The sequence below is a fragment of the Castanea sativa genome, chromosome 3 (genome assembly GCF_040712315.1).
Source record: "Castanea sativa cultivar Marrone di Chiusa Pesio chromosome 3, ASM4071231v1".
Classification (NCBI taxonomy): domain Eukaryota; kingdom Viridiplantae; phylum Streptophyta; class Magnoliopsida; order Fagales; family Fagaceae; genus Castanea; species Castanea sativa.
In genome coordinates this window covers 1910509-1934271 of record NC_134015.1, presented here as the reverse complement: position 1 = coordinate 1934271, position 23763 = coordinate 1910509, and the positions used below count along the sequence as shown (strand labels likewise).

General features: G+C 39.3%; 1 pseudogene; it reads right to left on the bottom strand.

Annotated features, from left to right (window-relative positions):
* Nucleotides 1-114: 114 nt before the first annotated feature.
* LOC142628333 (pleiotropic drug resistance protein 3-like) lies at nucleotides 115-23245 on the bottom strand (annotated as a pseudogene).
* Nucleotides 23246-23763: the final 518 nt, after the last annotated feature.

Genomic DNA, 23763 nt, shown 5'->3' with positions numbered 1-23763 from the left:
GTTGTAATTTGAATTTCTTATGTTAACAAATCCTGTTATCTAAAATGTAAATACTGTACACATAATTTGTTTAACTTTATAAATTTATAGTAGTTCTTATTACACTGAAGCAATACATTACTTGATAAATATAAGACAGTTCTTACTACATTGAATCAACAATTACTTGCAAACTAAAGGGCTTGCAAGCAACGGACAACATCTCCATCCTCTACCTACGCTGGAATTTTAACTGTCCGATAAAGTATGAAAATAAGGATGCAAAAACAAGAGGGAAGGCAATGAGAACAACAGCCACAATAGCTAACTGGTCATGGTGAAACCCAAAGTAATCTTCTAAGAATGCAACAACTGTTTTGGTTTCTCCAAATACCACAATCTTTTTATTTATATCTCCATATTGTGATGTAAGCATACCATTAAGTGACCAAGATGTAGGGGTAAGATAATACATCCAGATCCACCACTTTGGAATTTGCTGCAAGAGTAGAACAATATGATCAGTTCTACTATGAGTCTGTTTGGATAGAACTTATTGTTGAAAACTGAAAACTGAAAACACTGTGGCAAAATAATTTTTAAATGTGTAAAAAGTACTGTTCATGCTAAAAATTACTGTTCATTGGCCAAAAATCACTGTTCATGGACAATGAACAGTGACAGACACGCCGAAGAAAAAAAAAAAAAAAAAAAGGAAGCCCAGACGTGGACGCTGGACGTGGAAGCTGAATCCAAACGCATTCTATATCTGCTTTTTAAATCTTAGCGCCCACATGTATTCTGTGGCCACAAGAGAGAGGAGTTTTGTAGCATTAACTTACCGGTTTAGGAATCAAAAAACCAGCAAAGAGGTTGAATGTTGTGTAGAAGGCTGAGGCCAAAATTGCAGCTACCATGAAGTTTGGTGTCAATGACACAAGTAGCATTCCCAAATAGTTGAAGGAGAGCAAGGAACAAAATATTGTATAGAAGTACCAAAAAATCCTATAAGCTAACCCGTAATATCCAATCATTGGATAGCTGATTGTCACAAAAATAGCAGTTTCGATGAAGAGATAAGGAATCTCCACTATCACCTACAAAATTAGTATCCACAACTACTAAGCATTGAATATAACTAAAATAAAAATAAATAAGAGAAGAAGAAAGAAAGAAAGAAGTTCATATCAAGATATTAACTCTGCCTCTCTTTCACTCTCTTCCCTTTTTGGAACAAGATAGCACAAGTAAACATGTAAAAGCAGTTGGAAAAGATGAGATAAATTTCTCATGCTATCTCTCTCGAAGATCTAGCAAGAATCCAAAGTACATCAAATTTACAACGTTTGAGATTACTCATAATGCCCTGAAAGCAGCCAACAATAAATTCAATTAGTTCCAGGGAAAATTATACCTGTGCAAGTGAATAAGCCCATGAAGAGTACATCCTTGCAAATATTTCCCGATACATAATAGTTCGCTCTGTTGCAACATGCGGTAGAACTGTTGAGCAGTTATTTATGCCCAAGAAGATCACGGCAACATACATGGAACCAAATATATTGAACAAATTCTGCTGGTTATTCCTAATGGATAAAATAAGAATCAAAATTAGATATTTGCATAACTACAACATCATGCAGAAAATTGTACATCTTACAGATGCACAATCTTAAGCAAAGAAAAATCACAACTGTAAGAATCACGCTTATTAGACAAACACTTCATAAAAGAAATTCTGGTTGTACTGTCACTTACAATGCGCAAGCTCAATCTTGCCAAGGTATCCGGTAAGTAGGACTAGAGACTTTTAAAATGTAATAAACATTCTGTAAAGGTAGTAGAAATCTTAGACATATTAAAACTTACAATTTTTTTCCTACGTCCCAATAAAGCACCCCAAAAATTAAAGCTGTTACAAGCGTATGCATGATACGCATAAGGTTGTATGCAGGACTCCTCCAATAAGCCAAATGCTGTTTCCATAGGCAAGATTTTAACTGTCCCCAACCATTTTGTGAAAAGCGTGTAGGAAAATACAGGTCTGTTGACCCAGGAGGTGGACTACTCGACTGCCTTACAAGCTCCATGTTTTTCCTGCAAATGGAATAATATTAGAAATCACATCAAGTTTTAAAATGCCAATGCAAGTCATATGAAGATATATATCTTAAGGACAATATTTTGTTCCACAAAATAGACGTTCTTAAGAGAGACTAGCACAACCTTGATACCTTAAAACACTAAGGCCACATAAGGAAGGACAAACAAAACACAAGGCCATTCCCCCATGCATTTCAAAAAGGATGAAAAGCAAATGGTTTTTGATTTAATTATCTTTACGTCAAGAAGAAGCTATGGCAGAAATTCCATGGTATCAAAGTTACTTAATAGAGACATTATTTCACATTATACAGCAACAAAACCAATGACAATTGTAGCTGAACTCAGCAACTCACTCGTATAAAGCAGAATCCCTGTACTTCTGGGCAAAATCTGCCCCAAGTTTTGCTTCTGCAGATATAGAAGTGACCTCTAACATCCATGTTGCCGAATTGTAATTATTTCTAATCTTTGGGACTCCAGGGATACTCTGTCAAAGTAAAAGTTCAGTAACAAGAAGATCAATAAAATTAATTACTCAAAGTAAATAGTAATACTTAAAGAAAATGAAAGCCGGGGGAAAAAAGCAATAGATAAAATGCGTTGCTACATCAAACTGACCTCAAAATATTCTATAACACAAGCTGAATGTTGTCCTAATGATCCCGAGTATATTACATGTCCACCACTTTTTAGAAGAATCAGCTGCATTAGCGAGAAAGGCATGAGATAAGTAACTATTCTAGATTTGATAAGAAGGAAATTGTTGCTTATTATCCAACACTATGATCTCATATACTCTTTTTGGGTGGTAGGCTGGAATGCATCTCACAAATTTATAATCTGGTTGCTTCTCCTCAGAGTACAATAATTTCTCCATTTCAGTCAAATCTAAAAAACTCCTAGGCCTTTATTTATTTCCTCAGTACAAATGCATGTATTTCTGAGATAAATAAAACTCCTAGGACAAGGTAACAGCTTCTTGGTTTTACAATTTTACTTACCCTTACAATTTTAAATTCTTTAAAAAAAATTACCTCATCAAACGCTTCAAATATGTCAATACTTGGCTGGTGGATGGTACAAACAATTGTTCTTCCTGTATCAGCTACATTCTTCACAGCTCGCATAACAATTGCAGCTGCTCCTGCATCCAAACCCGTTGTTGGTTCATCCATGAAGATAATAGACGAGTTAGAAACAAGCTCCACAGCAATTGTAAGCCTCTTGCGCTGCTCATTTGATAGACCATTAATGCCAGGTACACCTACTAAGGCATCCTTTATTCCATCAAGCTCAATGGTCTCCAAGACTTCATTCACAAATTCCTGCATGACATGCCACAGTAGCTTTCACAAAATATTATCTCAATGATAAATATAAAACCAAACCTTTGATTCATGTCAGTACATAGAGAACTTACAGCTTTAGTTTTTGAGTCTATCTGAGGAGACAGTCGTAGCCAAGCAGAAAATATCACCGATTCTTCAACTGTGATTTGAGGAGAATGTATGTCTGTTTGTTCACAATAACCCGACACCCTAGCAAACGTCTCTTGAACCTTGGGATACCCTCCAATTTTTATGTGCCCTTCAATATAGCCACTGGTCTTTCTTCCGGCTAAGACATCCAGAAGAGTTGTTTTCCCAGCTCCACTGACACCCATCAATGCTGTAAGAACACCAGGCTTCAATGTACCCGTAATATCAGAAAGAATTTGGAGTTTTTTATTGGTGAATCCCTTTTCTCTCATTTCCTAGAAGCCAAAAAGGAAAAACAATGACAGGAATTAATATGATGTAATGTAAACAGCTATCAATTCAGCAGCAACCATAACCTTATATGAATTAAATGTAATTACCAAGGGGATGTCAACATAGTATTGCACATCTTGAAACACTACTGTTAAGGGTGTAAATGGTAATACCATTCTACCTGTTAATTGAGACAAGACACTCGTTCAAATGTTGGAGAAATATATGTTTACAGTAATGATCTGAAGAATAAGCAAAAGAACAATAAAATTGATAAAACCTTTATTTGGTTCTAAACTATTCTGTGCAGGAGAATTTCCAGACTTTTTTTCTAGACAGGAACCATCACGTGAATCTTCACTTCCCTGTATTTGGGAGAGCTTTTCATGCGCGATAACAGCACGAGACGATCCAGGAGCTAGAGGTTTATTAAACGATGATGAATCAAAATATAGCTATTGTTGCATTGCTGTTTGAGTTAAAATATAATAACAATCAAGAACACAGACTTACACTTCAAGAAAGTTAAAGCCAGGACATATCCAATGTTAAAAACAATTATAAATCCAAATAGGGCACCGAGTGATATCCAATAAAGATATCCATCAAAGTTCAGTCCACGGCTTTCGAGTATTTCTTGCCCTATGGTGGTGTTTGTGGATAACATCTACAGACAAGAAAGGAAAACAAACTTAGCCAATAAGACCATATATATATAATCTTGATGCTGATGAAAAATTTAATTACAGAAATGGCAAGCTATTGACAGGTTTATACAAGGAGTATTAATGCACATGTCCTACAGCCAAATTAGTTGTTTAGCAGCATGTATAAGCAGACAATTTATTGTATACAATGTTTAATTGTAATTAGATTGTGCATTACTTAGTGCTTAGTGTTTGAAGCCAGGAACGTCAGCTAAGATTCACTATTAAGCAAGAATATTGATATTCAAGAAATAACATATTGATCAGAGATGACTGTCTTTCAATGCCGATCTCTTTGGAGGAGCCATACAACTAGTAGGTCTGCCCCTTGCTCATAAGTAGCTGTATTAGCTAAAAATAGACAAAGGATTATTTGTTATGTAATGAGAGACTCACCTTTTGCCATCGTGGGGCAAGAAATTCATTTAAAGAAAGGCCCATTTCTCCATATGTGATAGGAGAAACCCAGAAACCCCACTTCAACCAAACAGGCATAGAAGCTACAACCAGATGCAAAGCTCAGCTCATCCTTTCAATTGATTATATTAGAATGAGATTGGAGAAGAGGTAGGATAACCTTACATTGAGTTATAATGAAGCCAGAGAATACTAACACTATTAATATTGCAAAACTACCAGCTGTCATGGAAGCATTATTGGTCTGGAAGACTGATGCCAGGAAACGGAACATGGATAATGAAGACAAATGCACTGCAAAAAGAAGAATGAACTGACGGAAGAACCTGAGCACACAGAAAACGATCAGAGATTCATAACTAAAGAAAATGAGACTTCTTGAGCAAAAGAAAGTACTAACATAAAATGCTTTTTTGAGGTTATAGCACTTGAGAAGCTTTGCATATGCAATTGCTACTTGATGAACCAAAATAGGGGGAAATGCAATAATAAATCTACATATTTTCATGTCAACCTCACCTTTCGGCTTCAGGGCTATATCCAATAACATAATAAGTAAGACATGTCCAAACTAGAGATTCCACAAATGAAATAGGAACCTTTAAAATACTTGCTGGAATTGCATATGCCCAAGCTGGGTAAAAACAAAATGTTTTTTGTTTGTAGAAGACTTCAAGCCTTTGAATAGTCATGGACAACTCTGGAATTGCATCAACAAGAAGGATGATAAGAGCATAAAACAGGGAGCCCATATAGTAATTTGCATGAAGAATATCAATATCCATCCGGGTCCGTAAAAATACAGTCATCGTGTTACATGCAGTGATGACAAGCTGCAGATAGAAAAGAAAAGAAATATATATTTTCCGATTAATAGGTTTACCTCCCCCCCTGGTCGCAGTCCAAAAGAAGAAAAAAAAATGGAATGAGAAACAAACGCAAAAGTATGAATCTTCACCTGAGTTGTTTTGAATATATAGATGAAAGAATTCCTTTTCATGAGAAGAAACTCCCTTGAAGCACATATTCTAAATAGTTCCCATTTAGAAAGAGAATACACACTAAAGGAAAGAGCATCTTCATGACTTTGGGATTTATCATGTCTCTGACAGCTCTTCATCCAGCTTCTTTCCATAAGGAGATTCCTTGAACTTCCTAGAGAACATATCAACTGAAACATAACTGTAGGGTACTTCCATTTGATACCAGTACTGTGCTTGATCTTTCCTAGAGATAACCTGCATAAAGATAGGATGAAGTAGTTCTTTCAAACAAACAATTTTTTTTTTTTTAAAAAGACGAGTATAGGCTTCTATTCACTTGCCTCTTGGACAAACTCAGCAACCCCTTTCCTCTCAGGACACCTAAAACCACAACCCTCAAAAAAATTTAGAACATGATCACGTGGACCATGATACACAATCTTCCCTTCTGACATTAAAGTAAGGTCATCAAAAATATCAAAGGTTTCTGGTGCTGGCTGAAGCAGTGAAACTAGTACAGTAGCATCTGTGATACGCACCAGCTGCTGGAGACATGTAACAATTTGAAATGCAGTGGAACTGTCTAATCCATTTGTTATTTCATCCATAAACAAGGCTTTTGTAGGTCCTACAATCATCTCCCCTGCCAAAATTTAATTTAATTCCTGTGGTCAAAATTCTTATCGGAAACTGGGTTTAGTTCTCTCTATAACTAAAACTACTAGATAGCAGAACAGCTATCAGTCTTCTATTCAAATTACCTGTTGTCAATCTCTTTTTCTGACCACCAGAGATACCTCTTCTCATGGCATCTCCAACTAGAGTGTCAGCACAGATATCAATTCCAAGGATCTGAGAAGCCACGGCAGCAACATATATAAACTGGTAAGGAAAATATCAATTACAGGGTATATGTTTACTTTCAGCTCTGTTAAAAAAGAATGACCTTTAGTATATAATCTGTTTGAAGGTTTCCTTTTAGTCCTTTGGCTGAAATTGCCTGTCAGAACAAATAGCATAATCAATATTATAACATCTAATCTCATGAATACCATCAAGAGTAGGAACAAAATAATATCAACATGACTGTGTTGTGAAGTATTAAATAGACTTGCATAAGAATTATAGTATTTCAAGTATTCCATTTGACATCAATCAATAAATATACAAAATATACTCTTCCGTACATTAATTTATATCAACTCACATGATAATGCACACATGTAACCCATGCTGCTGTAGAACATATTCTAATGAAAACATTCAAATACATTGAGTGAAAACTTTAGATTAGCAACAATAAAAAAAATAGGCCTGTTGATTCTTACTTATAGTTTGATTTAAAATCCAAAATGAAAATCATCACATTGATCAGATGCTAAATACTCATAACATCATGAAGTAAGAATCTAAATTTAAAAGGAAACTAAATTGAAGTCATATTTTTGTCATTCCAAAAGCAATATAACATTAGCACAATCAGAATCCTACACATTTCAATGTCTTTTGCTAGTAATATGATTGTTTCCATGTCAAGCAGAGAACATTCAAGATTTGATCAATAATATTTTGCATTATCTAAAGTTTTCCATCATTTTAGCAAAAATGTTTTCTCATGTAGTTTTATGGGATTTGTTTTCAAGTTTGTTGTTAAAAACTAGGATAAGCAAGCTAACCTTTGATGTTGATTTTTCATGTAGCAAAATCAATTGCCTTCTCCTTATAATACATATAGAGAACAAAAACTCAGTCATGCTACAGAAGTACAGATGACTACACAAACATGAAGGAAAAGAAGACTGGAGATGCAACAGGTACCTTCATGTAAGTGTCTATGTCTGGATCAGGAATAATTCCAGCTTCCTTCTCCCTTTTACTGAGCTCCACCATAATATCTTCATTAGGCCAACAACAAATGGTGCTGTTATTATTATCACTGTTTTGCAGTGAAGGGACATCATAACTAAATCATCTATAATGTGAACACTAAGGAATGCTTACCTGCTCGGCTTCCAACACCCTGACAACGGGCTGAAAATTCCAGTATTTCCCTCACAGTCATATCTGAAATGTGCTTGTCATTTTGACTAATATAAGCTGAAGTTTTTTGAGGGACAAACTCTTCTAGCTTGTATCCATTATAAGTAATCTCCCCAGTAATCTATTGGAAAAAAGCAAATAGATAAATAATTCAACACTTGTGAACAGACTAAAGTACATCCCATCGAAAAAGTTAACAACTCAAAAACTCTATTCATTTTTATGCGCATGTTTAATTTTAAGGCAGGGGGATAAGCATATTTCAATTTTAAAATTTTAAGTTTCCAAGATGTAGATAGGTTTAGCTTTGAGATTCTCTTGATTTTTATATCTTCATTCAGATGGTTTATATAGTCATTTTCAATATTAGGAAAGTGTGAAACCTTGAGAGATTGGTTTAACGTTCCTGACAGAGCCTTCAAAAGGGAGGTCTTCCCACAACCGGGGGACCAAGCAGTAGAGTTATCCTGCAAGAAAGGTAAAACCACGTAAATACACTTCTTTCAACTTCTTTATTTCTATAAAAGAATTCCCATATGGTTTATTATGAATGAGAACATGTCAATTGAGGAGGCAATAGAGTATGATTTTAGATAAGATAGAATGACAGAAAAGATTACAAATTTCCCGCCCAGATTAGTGTTTGGAAGATTCATGGCCAAACACAAAGTTTTGGGACTCTAATGTAGTTGTTATTGTTCTTGTTGTTTTATACAAGAAAGTGCAAATTGAAGGGATAATATTCCCAGTCCAAAGCATCATAAATTTTGAGGGTAATATATCAAGAAGATTACAAATATCAAAGTATTATAACCTTCCCAAGTGAAAGTTCTGCAATGAAAATATCCAATTTTATCATTAAAATAAATTCCATTTCGAAGATGTATGGACAAGCCAACAAAGTGATGAACCTAATTTTAAGTATTTCTATAATTCTATACATCCATATGCTGATATGCATCACAGAAACAGTAAATACATATTTAACTTTTTTTTATCCAGTAAAGAGATCCTTTGAACTTTAACTATTGCAATTTCCTTTACCAAAAATCTTTTCAGTATTTTTTCCTTTTCAATTGATGATTATGTTTATTATGTATGTTAAAGAGCATTCAAGAAAAAATCAATTTGAAGTGCAGCTAAGATGAACAGGGTGACATGTACAAGAAATGATAGTATAAAACATGACTGCATCCATGATAAGTTTGAGATAGCAATTAGCAGCAAGATGAAAGCTCAAAGACAATTGATTCAGAGGGGAGAAAAAGGGAATGAATATTAACGAGAAATGATATATCCAAGTTCAAGGGACTACAATGACAACTGGATAGGCTGAAATATAATTTTGTTCTTAAAATGTTGGTTTAATTTTGATTTTTTTTTTCCCCAAAATTTAGAAAGTTTCAACTTGAAAGTCCCTCAAAAATATATTTTAACAAATTAAAATAGGGTTTAGCTTGAATAAACCAAACATTGTCAAGTATTAAATGTTCAAAATCAGCTCATTAACAAAAATAAAATGTTCAAACTTGGTTCAAGCTCAAACCAAGCCTACAAACAATGCTTGAACCTGAGCTTGTCAAAATGTCTAAAAGGTTGAGCTCAACCTGTTCAACTTAATTCATTATTCAAGCCAATCTCAAGCTCAATATAAACTATAAAGCTCCTGAACTTAAGATCCTACACAAATACATTATCACACCCATTTTAAGCATATTCTGGCCTATTTGATTTGGAAGAGTGTTCTCTCAACTCCAAATAAATGGAAAAACTTACAATGATATGAGTCTATTTTTCAAGCCCATATAAAACTTATTACTAAGCCCATAAAAGAGCCTAGTCACGACTTGTTTTTTATCAAGCCCTATTGGTCATGAGCCTATTCATTAACCTTTTTTTTTTCTTGGGCTCTTTTCATTTATAGCCCTACTGCCTAGTTTAAAGCTTATAAGGAAGACAAAAATGTATGTAAGGTAACAGAAGATAGCCATATCATATGCTTTATAAATTCCTATTTCAATATGGTTATTAATTTATTAGGTATAATGTCTATTAGTTTTTTTTCCTTTTCTTTTTCTTTTTTGAGATAAAATAAAAATAAAAACTTACTAGTTAAGTTTCAAGAAAGTTAAAATTCTAATCCAACTATAGTTTATTTCAGCTAAACTCTATTAGCTAAGTTTCAAAAATTTTAAAATTTATTGAAATAAAATTTTGAGAATTTTAAAATAAAATTTAAAATTTGTTTCAATTATTTTGATAATTTATCATAATATTTTATTTTAATATAATACAATTTAGATTAAATATCATCTGTAAGTGCACAATTGCACCTGGACCCAAAGACAACTATGGGCTCAGGTCCAATGAGCCTTAGACAATAAAATTTGTAGAGCGTGAGCTTGAAACCTAGATTAGAAGTGCTGAGAACTTGATAACGGGCTAAGAGTTACAAACGCATATAGATAACAAAAGCTAACTGAAAATAGGCCTCCTCGGACGTAAGCCGAGGACTATTTCTGTATTATTTCTTATTTCTTCCTTAAAAGTTACAATTCTTAGTTTCTTTTTTTTTTGCCGATCTTCTTTTTCTCTAGCTTTCATCCCCTTAAATATTTCCTTCCCCTGATACTTTTTGGATAGTGACTAGAAGTTTTAGCCCTACTGTTCAGGGGTCACTTCCCCATTAATGCGGCCAGGGAGGTAGGTGCAGAGCCTTTAATGCGGAAGTGGCAGCCTTTGCACTTGATATTTTCTTAAACACTGGTGTATTTAGAAGGTTCAGGGTGTCCCCCTTTAACCATTAGTCTTTCCAGAGTTATGCCTTTACCTTCATAATAAAGTTTTGAGTTCTCTTGGATTTGTTCGAGGAGAAGCTCGCCCTCGGCTGTACCCTCGGATCCTCAGCGTATGGGCCAATTCGTAGAGTTTAATTCCGAAGCAGGTCGGCCCTCCATGCTACAGTCCAAAGGCCCATATGCCCATTTGGATCCTTGTACTCCCCACAATAGCCCCTCAAAACTCTATTTTTCATCATCCGAGGAGAAAAATAGGGTTTTGATCCAACGAAAACTTTCCCCACACGTTCTGTAAATAACTACTCCTGTGAAGACCGTTTTGCGTTCCAGAGGATGCCACTTGGCGGTTTTATTTTACAAAAACGCGCGCATTTATTACCGTAAGTTATACCTTGCCCCCCACATTCAACAGTGAGATGAGCATCTAACGGTCCTTGTTACTTCATGAAAATTTGGGCAGGACAAATACAATTTTGAGGCCGTTTACTGCACGTCGCGACGCTTCGGGAACCTGCTCCTTCATTTATTTCTTCAGGGGTTAATCCCATCAAAACATCAGCAATCACCTTTTGTCTGTAGAAATCCGTGGAAATTTGCACAACTTGAAATTTGTAAGTTCTTGTTTCTTTTCTCTTAACCCTTTCTCCTCGGACCCTGTTCTCGGCTAACCTTATTACCATTCTCTCTCCTAGAACTTAGCCTTTCGTTTCTTTCCGATAGGAAAGTTTAAATGTCTAGTTGATATCGCCACTGGGATGGAAGGTTTTAGAGCCAAGTATCATATTTCCAGCGACGAAGGTCTAGAATACTGCCCGGCGGAAGTTGTGACCGGCGCTAGGAAAACCGGAGAGGTCATCATTCCCATGGTCGCCTTCGTAGAAGGTGGGATGACCCTCCCAATGAAACCCGTAACTAGGGAGTACCTCCGCAACCACCAGTTGTGTCCTGATCAGTGTGCCCCAAACGTTTTTAGAGTTTTAGGTAGCGTCGATGCTCTAAACGAGCAGATGAGTCTGAACCTCACCTGGCATGATGTCGTTTTTATGTACGAATGCCACAAACTCACTAGAGTAGGTTATTACATCAAATCTCGTTCCAATGTAGTTAGGTTGATCTCCTGTTTGCCCAAGTCCAATAAAGGCATGAAGGATGACTACCTAATCGTCTCTAGCAACTGGCACGACGGCCCCCACTACCCTGTTGAGTGGGGAGATCCAAGTGCGACACCTTAGGATTTAAGTTGCCCTAACTTCCTAAATCATCTAGGAATATGTATTGGCATTTACTTGAGCGTCTGACTTTAATTTATTATATGTTCTACGTATCTGACCGTGTTCACTTATTTTGATGTTTTTCTTTGCAGATAAGCAAAACGTGCACCCCCGCTTAAGCCACTGCAACGTTGCCGATTTGAATCGAGTGCTACGCTTCGAAGTGTTCGTCAGTGAAGACTTACAACTTAGGGCGGCTCATTTGATTCTTGGGTACAAACCTGTCTCCTCGGACTTTCAGGAGATCGAAAACGCAATAATAGCGGGTGACCGGAGGCGAAGAAGGATTCATGTGGCCAGGCCGCACTTCTTAGCTGACCAAGACCTTCCCGACGACCCCAACACCATTCTGTACAACCGTCCTATCGCGGCAACCCCCCTCTCAACACACTCCCAAGCAACTGCTATCCCAGAGGAGCAGGTGTCCTCTTCACATACACTCGACGACGAAATAGACAACTTCCATCTTGAGGACATCGAAAGACCCCGAGGAAACCTATTCGTCGTACTTTCTGACGAGGAAGAAGAGCCCACCGAGGCCTCTGGAGTTGAAGGGTTCGTTGTTGCCCAGCCCCCAGTCAAATCCGAGGAGGACATGGACAGACTTCACGGCCTTCTGACCAAAAGAGGCGAAAAAGTCGCCCAAAAGAAGACAGGAGGGTCCCAAGCCCTTCCATCCTTGCCACCTCCCCCTCCTCCAGCCGAACCCAAGCTTCCAGCTGAAGAGCCGAAAAAGAAAAGGAAGAGGGAGGTCGAGGAGACTGCTGGCGAAAAACAAAAAAGACTGAAACAACAGCCTCAGCCAACTCAGCAGCAGAAACTAGATAAAGGCAAAGGTAGGGCTCGTTCAGTCGAGAGCGGGGAGATCCGGGATGTGGCCGAAGTGCGCCAAGCACCGGTCACCTGGTCTCCTGACCTAAAACTGGACGGTGCACCAATTTCCTGCCAGTCTAGTATCAGGGCAATCCAACAAGGCCACGCCCACCATCTGGCCGCTGCGTTGGAGCGCCCGCTTTTGCTGCCCAAGGACATGGAAACCTTGGAGAGAATGAGCCAACCCTAACTGTTCCTGTCCTTAGAAAGGGAGTTTGCTCTGGTAAGTTTTAACTTTTCGTGAATATTTCCTTCTTCATAATACTGGATTAATGAGAAGTGTCCTGCTACATCTAATTTCTTAACACATTATGTAGGCCGTTCAAGAAGTTTTTGTAGCCGAGAAGTTTGTAGAAGACTCTCGGAAGAAGGCTAAAATGGAGCTTGACATTCGAATGGAGACTGAGAAGTCCCTAGGCCAAGCCCTTGCAGAAAAGGAGAAACTCGTCTCTCAGGTGGCTGATCTCAAAAGAGAAAGAGACGGTGCTGAGGCTAGCTTGAAGACGATGAAGACTCAAATAGAAGGGCAGCGCAAGCTTCTCCGTGAAAAAGACGACAAATTAGCCCAAGCCGAGAGGGAGCGCTCGGAATTGGAGAGGGAGCTTGCGCGCCTAAAGGAGGAAGCTGGCGCATTCAAACGCTCTCTAAATGCTGCCAAACAGGCGAGTTATGAAGAAGGGGTAGCTGCAACAGCGGAACAGCTGATAGAGGCTTTCGCAGCCTTGTGCCAGGAGTATTGTCAGCAAGTCTTGGGGGAAGCTCTAAATGTAGTAAGTGTTCCTTCAGCGTCGGAGCTGAGGAAGTCCGAGAACATTTGGCTTCCCCTGGACATACAAGAGATAGAAGAGACTCATATTGTTGCTCTTGCCCCTGAGGCAACTCTTCCTGCTCTTTATCCTACGACCCCAAAACTCGTTCTAGATCGTACAGAACCTTCAGGTTCCAACAAAGAGATGGAACGGGGTGGGGATGCCGAGAAAGGCTTAAGCCAAACTATGGAGCCCAATGCCCCTCCAACAAATGCAGCAGACAGAGGGAAACAAGTTTTGTCTCCCTTTGAGTTGGAGCTAAGAAACACCGAGGCAACCAGCACTTATCAGCAAAATCCCCCTCCAAGAGTTTAGGGACCAACCTAGGACTTCTCTTTCTTTGTAACCAGAACTTAGCATGTAACGTATGCCAAAATCATTAATTAAAGACAATCTTTGTGCAACTTTCTTTTATTTTATATTTGTTCTACTTTTTTTATTTTTGGGCTTGTCATAAGAATTCTTATGAAGACATAGTTAAAGGTAGGTCAGAACAAACAAACCTAGCTCCAGAGATTGCACAATTATAACCCCCATACGTCCATGCGCACGTTTGCCTGGCACAGTAAAATACTTAAGAACCTGATAGAGAGTAACTTAGTTTGGATACCAAACAATGCCTTAGTTAAACAATGCCTTATAATCTGTGGCATCGCTTTTAGTAGGATGTAAGGTCCGAGGACCTTTCCTTACATAAATTTACTTAACACTTAGAGGCAGAGAATTTAAAATCCGAATTAATGAATGGCAAGATGCTAATTTCCACAAGACGTGTAATAGAAACAAGAACAATGACAAAATATTAAGAATAGCAACTTTAACTGATAAATTTCTCAAAGCAGGAGGTCCGATGACCCGGTATAACTAAAGTTCTGGTTGACAGATGGTAAAATATCAATTTCCACAAGGTTTGTGGTTTAAGGACTACACTTAACCAAGTTTCTGTTCGATTCTTAAGAATAGTAACTTCAAATGTTAATTTTTCCAAAGTAGGAGGTCCGAGGACCCAGCTTAACTAAGGTTCTGTTTAACAAATGATAAGATATCAATTTCCACAAGGTTTGTGGTCCAAGGACTACACTTAACCAAGTTTCTGTTTGATTCTTAAGAATAGTAACTTCAAATGTTAATTTTCCCAAAGTAGGAGGTCCGAGGACCCGACATAACTAAGGTTCTGTTTAACAAATGATAAGATATCAATTTCCACAAGGTTTGTGGTCCGAGGACTACACTTAACCAAGTTTCTGTTTGATTCTTAAGAATAGTAACTTCAAACGTCAGAGGTACTTATAACTTTGAAATGTTAACTGACAAAAGTACATTTTATTAATAATAATACCTTCTAAGATTATTTACATTCCATGGGCGTGGTACAATTCTTTCATCTAGGTTAGCTAGCCGATATGACCCTATGCCTGCTACTGAAACAATGCGATAAGGGCCTTCCCAGTTGGGTCCTAGCTTACCCCAAGCCGGGTTCTTAGAAGTGCCCACAACTTTTCTTAGTACAAGATCACCAGGTGCAAGTGGCCTTAGCTTCACGTGAGCATCATATCCCCGTTTTAGCTTTTGTTGGTAATAAGCCATCTGGACCATAGCTGTCTCGCGTCGTTCCTCAATTAAATCAAGACCTTTCTCCAGGAGTCCATCGTTATTCTCCGGGCTAAAAGAACTCGTCTTGAGAGTGGGAAAACCAGATTCTAAAGGTATCACTGCCTCGGCCCCATAAGTCATAGAGAATGGTGTTTCTCCAGTGGACCTGCGCGGTGTAGTCCGATATGTCCACAGAACATGTGAGAGTTCTTCCACCCACCTGCCTTTCGCGTTGTCCAACCTTTTCTTGAGCCCACTAACTATGACCTTGTTAACGGCCTTAGCTTGCCCATTTCCCTGAGGGTAAGCTGGGGTGGAGTATCTGTTTATGATGCCTATATCACCACAATACTTCCTAAAAGCCTTACTGTCGAACTGAACGCCATTGTCTGAGATGAGTGTACGTGGTATACCGAATCTAGTGACGATGTTTTTCCAGACAAACTTCTTGGAGTCTACGTCTCTGATATTTGCTAAGGGCTCGGCCTCAACCCATTTAGTGAAATAGTCTGTTCCCACAAGAAGCCATCTTTTATTTCTTGCAGCCCTCGGAAACGGCCCCACTATGTCCAATCCCTACTGCGCAAAAGGCCAAGGACTGGAGAGAAGGTTGAGAACCCCTCCAGGTTGATGAATATTAGGGGCGAAGCTCTGGCATTGATCACATTTTCTGGCATAGTCCTGAGCCTCTTTCTGCATATTGGGCCACCAATAACCCTGAGTCAAGGCCCTATGGGCTAAGGACCTTCCCCCAGTGTGGCTTCCACAAATCCCTTCATACAGTTCCTCCAGAAGTGCTTCCGTTGATTCAGGGTGCACACACAACAAGTACGGTCCCAAGAAGGATCGTTTGTACAGTTTCTGGTCCTCGGATAACCAAAAACGTGGCGCCTTTCGACATATCTTATCTGCTTCAGAGTTGTCTTCAGGAAGGATATCATTCCTAAGAAAAGATATGACCGGGTCAATCCAACTAGGTCTAGGCCTTATTAGATGGATGCGGGCCACCTTGGCGGGTGTAAGAGTTGGCTCTAGCAAATCCTCCACAAGGATAATCCTGGGCAAACCCTGAGCCGAGAACGTTGCTAACGTAGCCAAAGAATCGGCATGAGTGTTTCCACTTCTAGAGATGTGAGCTAAGATGAAGGAGTCAAATTCTGTTTGCTGACGCTTGACCTGGGCCAAGTATTCCTGCATTCTTGGGTCCCTAGCCTCCATGGTCCCCGTGACCTGGCCGACCACTAACTGAGAGTCCGAGAACGCATGGACTTCCTTTCCACCCATCTTACATAACATGTTCATGCCCACCAAGACTGCTTCATACTCGGCTTCATTATTAGTAGCCGAGAATGACAGCCTTAGAGATTTTTCGAAGATAATTCCCTCAGGGGATATCAGAACAAGTCCGACACCAGACCCTCTCTGATTAGCTGCCCCATCGACATACATTTTCCAAGTTGAAGGCACTGCGGCTGTGATCACACCAACTGATTTTCCATCCATATGTGCTTCTTTTAAAGTTTCTTCTAGCAATGGTTCAGTAAACTCTGCCACCAAGTCAGCGAGGACCTAGCCCTTCACTGAGGTGCGAGGCTTGTATTTAACGTCAAAAGCCCCTAAAATGGTTCCCCATTTTGCCACCCTACTAAAGTATTCGGCGCTGCGTAACACCGCCTTGAGAGGAAATTGGGTCAGAACCACTACTGTGTGAGACTGAAAGTAATGAGGAAGCTTGCGCGTGGCGTGAACTATGGCCAGAAGCGCTTTCTGCAAGAGCAGATAGCGCACCTCGGCCTCATTCAAAGACTTACTAACATAGTAGACCGGTCTTTGCACCCCGCTATCATTCCTTATAAGGACCAGGCTGACCGCGTGGACGGCCACTGCCAGATAAGCAAATAAGACCTCGTCCGCCTCAGGGCGAGACAAGATGGGTGGCCGAGAAAGATACTGCTTAAGCTGCTGGAAAGCTAACACGCAGTTATCGGTCCATTGAAACCCTTTCCATTTATTCAACAATTGAAAGAAAGGATAGCATCGGTCAGCTGATCGAGAGATAAACCTATTCAATGTTGCAATCATTCCGGTCAATTTCAGAATCTCTTTTGGGTTTCGAGGCAGTTGCAAATCCTGAAAAGCCTTGACCTATGCTGGGTTCACCTCTATGCCTCTGTGAGTAATCATGTACCCCAAAAACTTTCCGGACCCCACGCCAAAAGAGCACTTTGAGGCGTTAAGGCGCAGCTTGTACTTTCTTAGCACCTGGAAAGTGTCGGCTAGATCTTTGACGTGTGACGGTATTGTTTTGCTCTTCACCACCATATCATCTACGTACACCTCATTAGTATTCCCTAGTTGCTGTTCAAACATCCTGGTCATCATTCTTTGGTAGGTAGCCCCGACATTCTTCAACCCGAATGACATGACCTTATAGTGGTAGTTCCCTATTGGAGTAACGAAAGCAGTCTTCTTTTGATCCTTCAATGCTAATAGAATTTGATAGTAACCCTGGAAAGCATCCAAAAAACTCATTCGAGGATGTCCGACAGTGGCATCCACCAGTTGATCAATACGCTGCATTGGGAACGAGTCCTTGGGGCAGGCTTTGTTCAAATCTGTGAAGTCCACACATGCTCTCCACGTTTCATTCTTCTTTTTAACCACAACCGTATGCACCAATCATTCGGGGTAGAAAATTTCTTTAATAGCCCCAGCCCTCTTGAGTTTAAGCATCTCTTCCTTTACAGCCTCGGAATGTTCTTTGGAAGAACGTCGAGGTGGCTGCCTTCTCGGAACAATGGCAGGGTTGACATTCAAACGATGGCAAATGAAGCTCGGATCTACACCTGGAGCCTCATACGGGTCCCACGCAAAAACATCAATATTGTCCTTCAGAAATTCCAACAACTCCATTTTCTCCTAGTGTGGCAAACGTATGCCAACTTGGAAGAACCTCTCTGAATCATCGGCTATCAAAAACTTCTCCAACTCCTCACAATGAGCCTCATCTCCTGTCATCATTCCAGATGCATCAGGAGCTGTTAACTGCTATAAGTCTTTGGTGATCAAAGCCAAAGACTCGGCTTCTGTCTAGTGCAGCACTGCAGCCGATATGCATTGCCTGGCCATCGATTGTCTGCCGAGGATTTCTTCAACACATTCCCCCGAGGGGAACTTAACCTTAAAATGCAAGGTAGAGGAGACAGCTCCAAGGGCGTGCAGCCATGGCCTGGCGAGGATGGCTGTATATGGAGAGTACGCGTCAACCACAATGAAATCCACCTCAACCGTTTCTGAGCCGGATTGAACGGGCAAATGGATCTGTCCCTTCGGCACAACGGCTCTCCCTTCGAAGCTTATAAGTGGCGAGTCATAAGGAGTAAGATCTTCCAGCTTCAATCTTAACCCCTTAAATAGATCAGGGTACATGATATCTGCACCGTTGCCCTGATCTATCATCACCCTCCTCACATCATAATTCCCTATCCTAAGCGTAACTACAAGAGCATCGTCATGGGGTTAGATAGTCCCTACCTTATCCTCCTCGGAAAATCTCAAAACGGGCAAACTTAGCTTCAACCTCTTCAGCCTGCAGCCCGACTCCTCGGCCTGAGGATGTGAAACTGTCATCACCCTGGTGGGAGCCGAGCCAGTCTTGCCAGGTGCAGCAAAAATAACATTAATTGTTCCTAACGCCGGCCGAGATGAATTATTCCTCTGATTGTTTGAGCCAGATTGACTGCCCTACCCGCTAGGTTGGCACAACTGCTGCTTCAGTTTTTCTTCACTGACAAGCTGCTTCAAGTGGTTCCAAAGGGTCCGACAATTCTTGGTAGTGTGGCCCACATCCTGATGGTATTGGCAGAAGAGGTTCTGATTCCTCTTCGCAGGGTCTCCTGCCATCTTACCAGGCCATTTGAAGAAGGGTTCCTTACGAACTTTCTCCAGCAGTTGATGTACTAGTTCTCAGAACACAATGTTCACGGCCTGAGGTGCTGCCGAGCCGGACTGCCCAACGTAATCTCTCCTTGGCTTGTTATTGTGGTACCTGTCCGACCTGAAATCCCTTCTCTCCTGCGGGATAACCTTCTCCTTACCCTTTCCTTGCTGTTGGTCTTCCTCCACTCTCTTGTACTCGTTAATACGGTCCATGAGGCGACATACGCTACGGACGGGCTTTTTAGTTAAAGACTTTCTCAGGTCGTGATCAGTAGGAAGACATACCTTAAAGGTATTGAGCGCCACCTTATCAAAGTCGCCATCTATTTCATTAAACATCTCCCAGTAACGGTCGGAGTACGCTTTCAACGTCTCCCCTTCCCTCATGGTCATGGATAACAGCGAGTCCAATGGCCGAGGTACTCTGCTACACGTAATGAACTGCGAAGCGAATGCTCTAGTAAGCTCCCCAAACGAACCTATAGACCCTGATTCAAGGCTATTGAACCACCTCATAGCAATAGGTCCCAAGCTAGAGGAGAAAACTTTACACATCAGGGTCTCGTTGTGAGAATGCACTGCCATCTTCTGATTGAAATGACTCACGTGCTCCACCAGATCAGTCCAGTCATTGTAAATGGTAAATGTGGGTTGAGTAAACCTCCTGGGGAGCCTCCCCTTCTCAATCCTCCGTGAAAACAGAGATTTAGAGAATTGGTGCAACGCCCGACTCATAGCATCGTTCCCTAAGCCCCTAGAAGGAGCCTTCTTGCGTCTGCGAGCTGGCTAGTCATCCTTCTCACCAGAGGACACTGCACTAGGGGGTGAGCATGATCTTGAGTTGTAGCTACCTCCCCGTACCTCCTCTGAGGAAGGATTAGACAAGGAAGGTGAAGACTTGCGTCTGGCGCGGTGTAACTTTCTCTTCAAACGATTAATCTCCTTCTGCATGGCTTTAGCTCCATCCCCATGGGTGGTGCTGCCCCCACCATGAGTATGGCTAGCCCCAGGGTATTCTGTATGGACGCTTCCTCACGATCCCTTCGATGCTCAAGATGCTCGAAAAGATCCTCCGGCTGTGATCCCTGTGACTCTGCATGGTGAGAACCCAAGCTTGCCATAGTATCCCAACTCCTTCTAGATTAGATTTCCCACAGACGGCTCTAATTGTAAGTGCACAATTGCACTTGGACCCAAAGACAACTACGGGCTCAGGCCCAATGAGCCTTAGACAATAAAATTTGTAGAGCGTGGGCTTGAAACCTAGATTAGAAGTACGGAGAATTTGATAACGGGCTAAGAGTTACAAACACATATAGATAACAAAAGATAACTGAAAATAGGCCTCCTCAGACGTAAGCCGAAGACTATTTCTGTATTATTTTTTATTTCTTCCTTAAAAGTTACAATTCTTAGTTTCTTTCTTTGTTTCTCATTTTCTTTTTCTCTGGCCTTCACCCCCTTAAATACTTCATTCCCCGATACTTTTTTGGACAGTGACTAGAAGTTTCAGCCCTACTGTTCAGGGGTCACTTCCCCATTAATGCGGCCAGGGAGGTAGGTGCAGAGCCTTTAATGTGGAGGTGGCAGCCTTTGCATTTGATACTTTCTTTAACACTGGTGTATCTAGAAGGTTCATGGTGTCCTCCTTTAACCATTAGTCTTTCCAGAGTTATGCCTTGACCTTCATAATGAAGTTTTGAGTTCTCTTGGATTTGTCCGAGGAGAAGCTCGCCCTCGGCTGTGCCCTCGGATCCTCAGCGTATGGGCCAATTCGTAGAGTTTAATTCCGGAGCAGGTCGGCCCTCCATGCTACAGTCCAAAGGCCCATATGCCCATTTGGATCCTTTTACTCCCCACATCATCCATATATCAAGTAGCTTAATATATATATATATATATATATATATATATATATATATATATATATATATATATAGATATATATATATATTTATTTCGATAATTTAATCTAGATGAAACCCTATTTTAAAATTTCAAGTGACTCACTAAAATTTTGGAACTATTTTAAAATAAATCCACCTTTTAGATAGAATTTTTAATTAATCCATACATCGCATGTACATAATATTATTATATTGAATAAAAGACTATAAAACCTAAATCATAAAATTGACTAAGAAAAAGGCATATAGCTACCTTCCAGGCTTTATAATACCACTAACTTCATTAATTATGCTTATCTTAGCTAGTCGTGACATTGAACCTGGCAGCTTAGTAAATACCTATTAAGAAAGAAGGAAAGAAAAATACTTGTTATAAAATAATCGGAAAAAATAAAGTTTAAAATGATAAAAATAATGTTGTGAAAATGAAGTGGACGTAGCACCTCTCTTTTATATATAATAGATAAATATAAACATTTTATATCTCTAATAAATTATAGTTTATTCAATTCAACAAGATTTTGAAAATCCAGGTTTCTCCAATAGATTAATTGTCAACTGTCCTTCCCCGAAAAAAAATGCCAAATGTCAGAATTCCTGATATAGCCACATCAGAGTTTAGACAATGTACATAATTAATTGTATGCATTTTCACATGCATCTGCACTAATTTTTTTTGCTAATTGGTCCTAACTCTTAGGGTGTGTTTGGATATTGCTTATTTTGTTGAAATTGAAAAATTATTGCTGAAAGTATTGTAGATAAAAGTAAAAGATAGTTGAAATAGTGCAGTGGAGCTCATGAATAGTGTCAAAAAATGCAAGAGGGCTCATGAATAGTAGCAAAAATAAGCTGAACAGTGAAATAATTTTTATTTTTCATTTTAACCCAAACGCACACCTAATCCATTTTTCTTTGCTAATGGGCCATATTCATATATACAAATATGTATGATGTGCACTATGTTAAAGTCAAAACTCCAGGTAGTCCAGAATCCATTGACAAAATAGTATATGATCAAGCTCTAAATAGTAAATACTCTTAAAAAGAAAGCACTTACAGAAAGCATGTTTTTAACAGAATTCCATAGAGTTGGTAATGGCTTGCCATGAACCACTTCACACTCTGCCTCCTCACGCAGATTTTTGTATCTCACCTCCACAGTGGGCAATTCTACACCAACTCTGCAAATACAGTTCAGTTTCAACAAAATGAATCCTTCATATATACAAGAACAAAAGTATAAATGAAGAAATTAAAAGAAGTGCAATATATACATTAGCTCGTTGAGCAATGAAAAATAATCCCAAGAGCAATTAATAGCAGCAATAAAGTATAGTAGTATGAATGTTCATATATTGGAATGCAAGTTTTTGTTTCTCTAATCTCTTTGTATGACTTACTATGGCATCAATTCCATTCAAATTTGATTCTACATCCATGTTTCTTGTATATACTTGCACATGATTTTTACTGGAAAAATAGCAGCATGATATACTAATTAATGTTCAAATACTGCATAGTATGAATGTTCCCATTGCAGTGCAAGTTTTTGTTTCTCTATATTTGTATGACTTACTATGGCATCAATTCCATCCATAATGATTCTACATTCATATCTTGCTTGAATGATTTTTTACTAGAAAAAAGTAAACAAGTAGAAAGCTCAATTACTTGTCTATCCGGTTTCTAATTTTTCTCAATAAGCGAAGGTTGTCGTGCTCGATGTGCTTGATGAGCTTCTCTATGAAGACATGCCGTTCTTGAGCTCCAAGCTTGGTAACATCAATAATCCTTTTTTCTTTTGTTTCATTAGCACCAACATCATCACCATCCTCATCAAATAAGGATGATCTGAGCCGCTCAAATGTTGGCAATCTCTCAATTGCAGCCCACTGCAATGCATATACAGCATCAGCATCAACATCACCACCCTTTGTAGAACTCAATCCTGAAGCACTGCTTCGGAAACTTGAGGAACGACGCTGAAAAGATGATCTAATGCTTCTTCCTATCTCTGCTAACTCAATTCTCAGTGACTCTATACCATCTGTACCAATCATCTGAGCCATTTTCGTTGAACTTGGAGAGCCTCAACTTGCAAGAAAAAGGGTAGAAAGAGCTGTGTATATATATATGTATAAACTTTGCTTATGTTAACTGATGAAGTCACACTTATTCATAATAGCAAGTAAATTAATACTTAACTTAATGCCGCAAACTATGGAGTTGACTTAGGCTAATTCTTTTTCTTTTCCATCTGTATTACTATTGTTTTTTACGAATGTCAATTAATTATCCAATAAGGTGTGGAAAAAGAACCATTATACGAATGTTTGTCCAAGTTTGATCCCAACACGATTTATTACTAAAATTTCATATATTTATGCTGTACCAAATTGTGTTGGGTATATCACTATGAGTGGCATTGTCTTATAGAGTGTTAGTACGTAGTTTGTGCTGTCTAACATAAGCACTCAGATGGCATATGATTGATATGCGGAGTAAAAAAGTCCATATAAAATTATATGGTAGTTAGTAAAGACTTGTTCTTGGCCCGAAAAGAGAATGGTGGTGAAACCCACAAAGA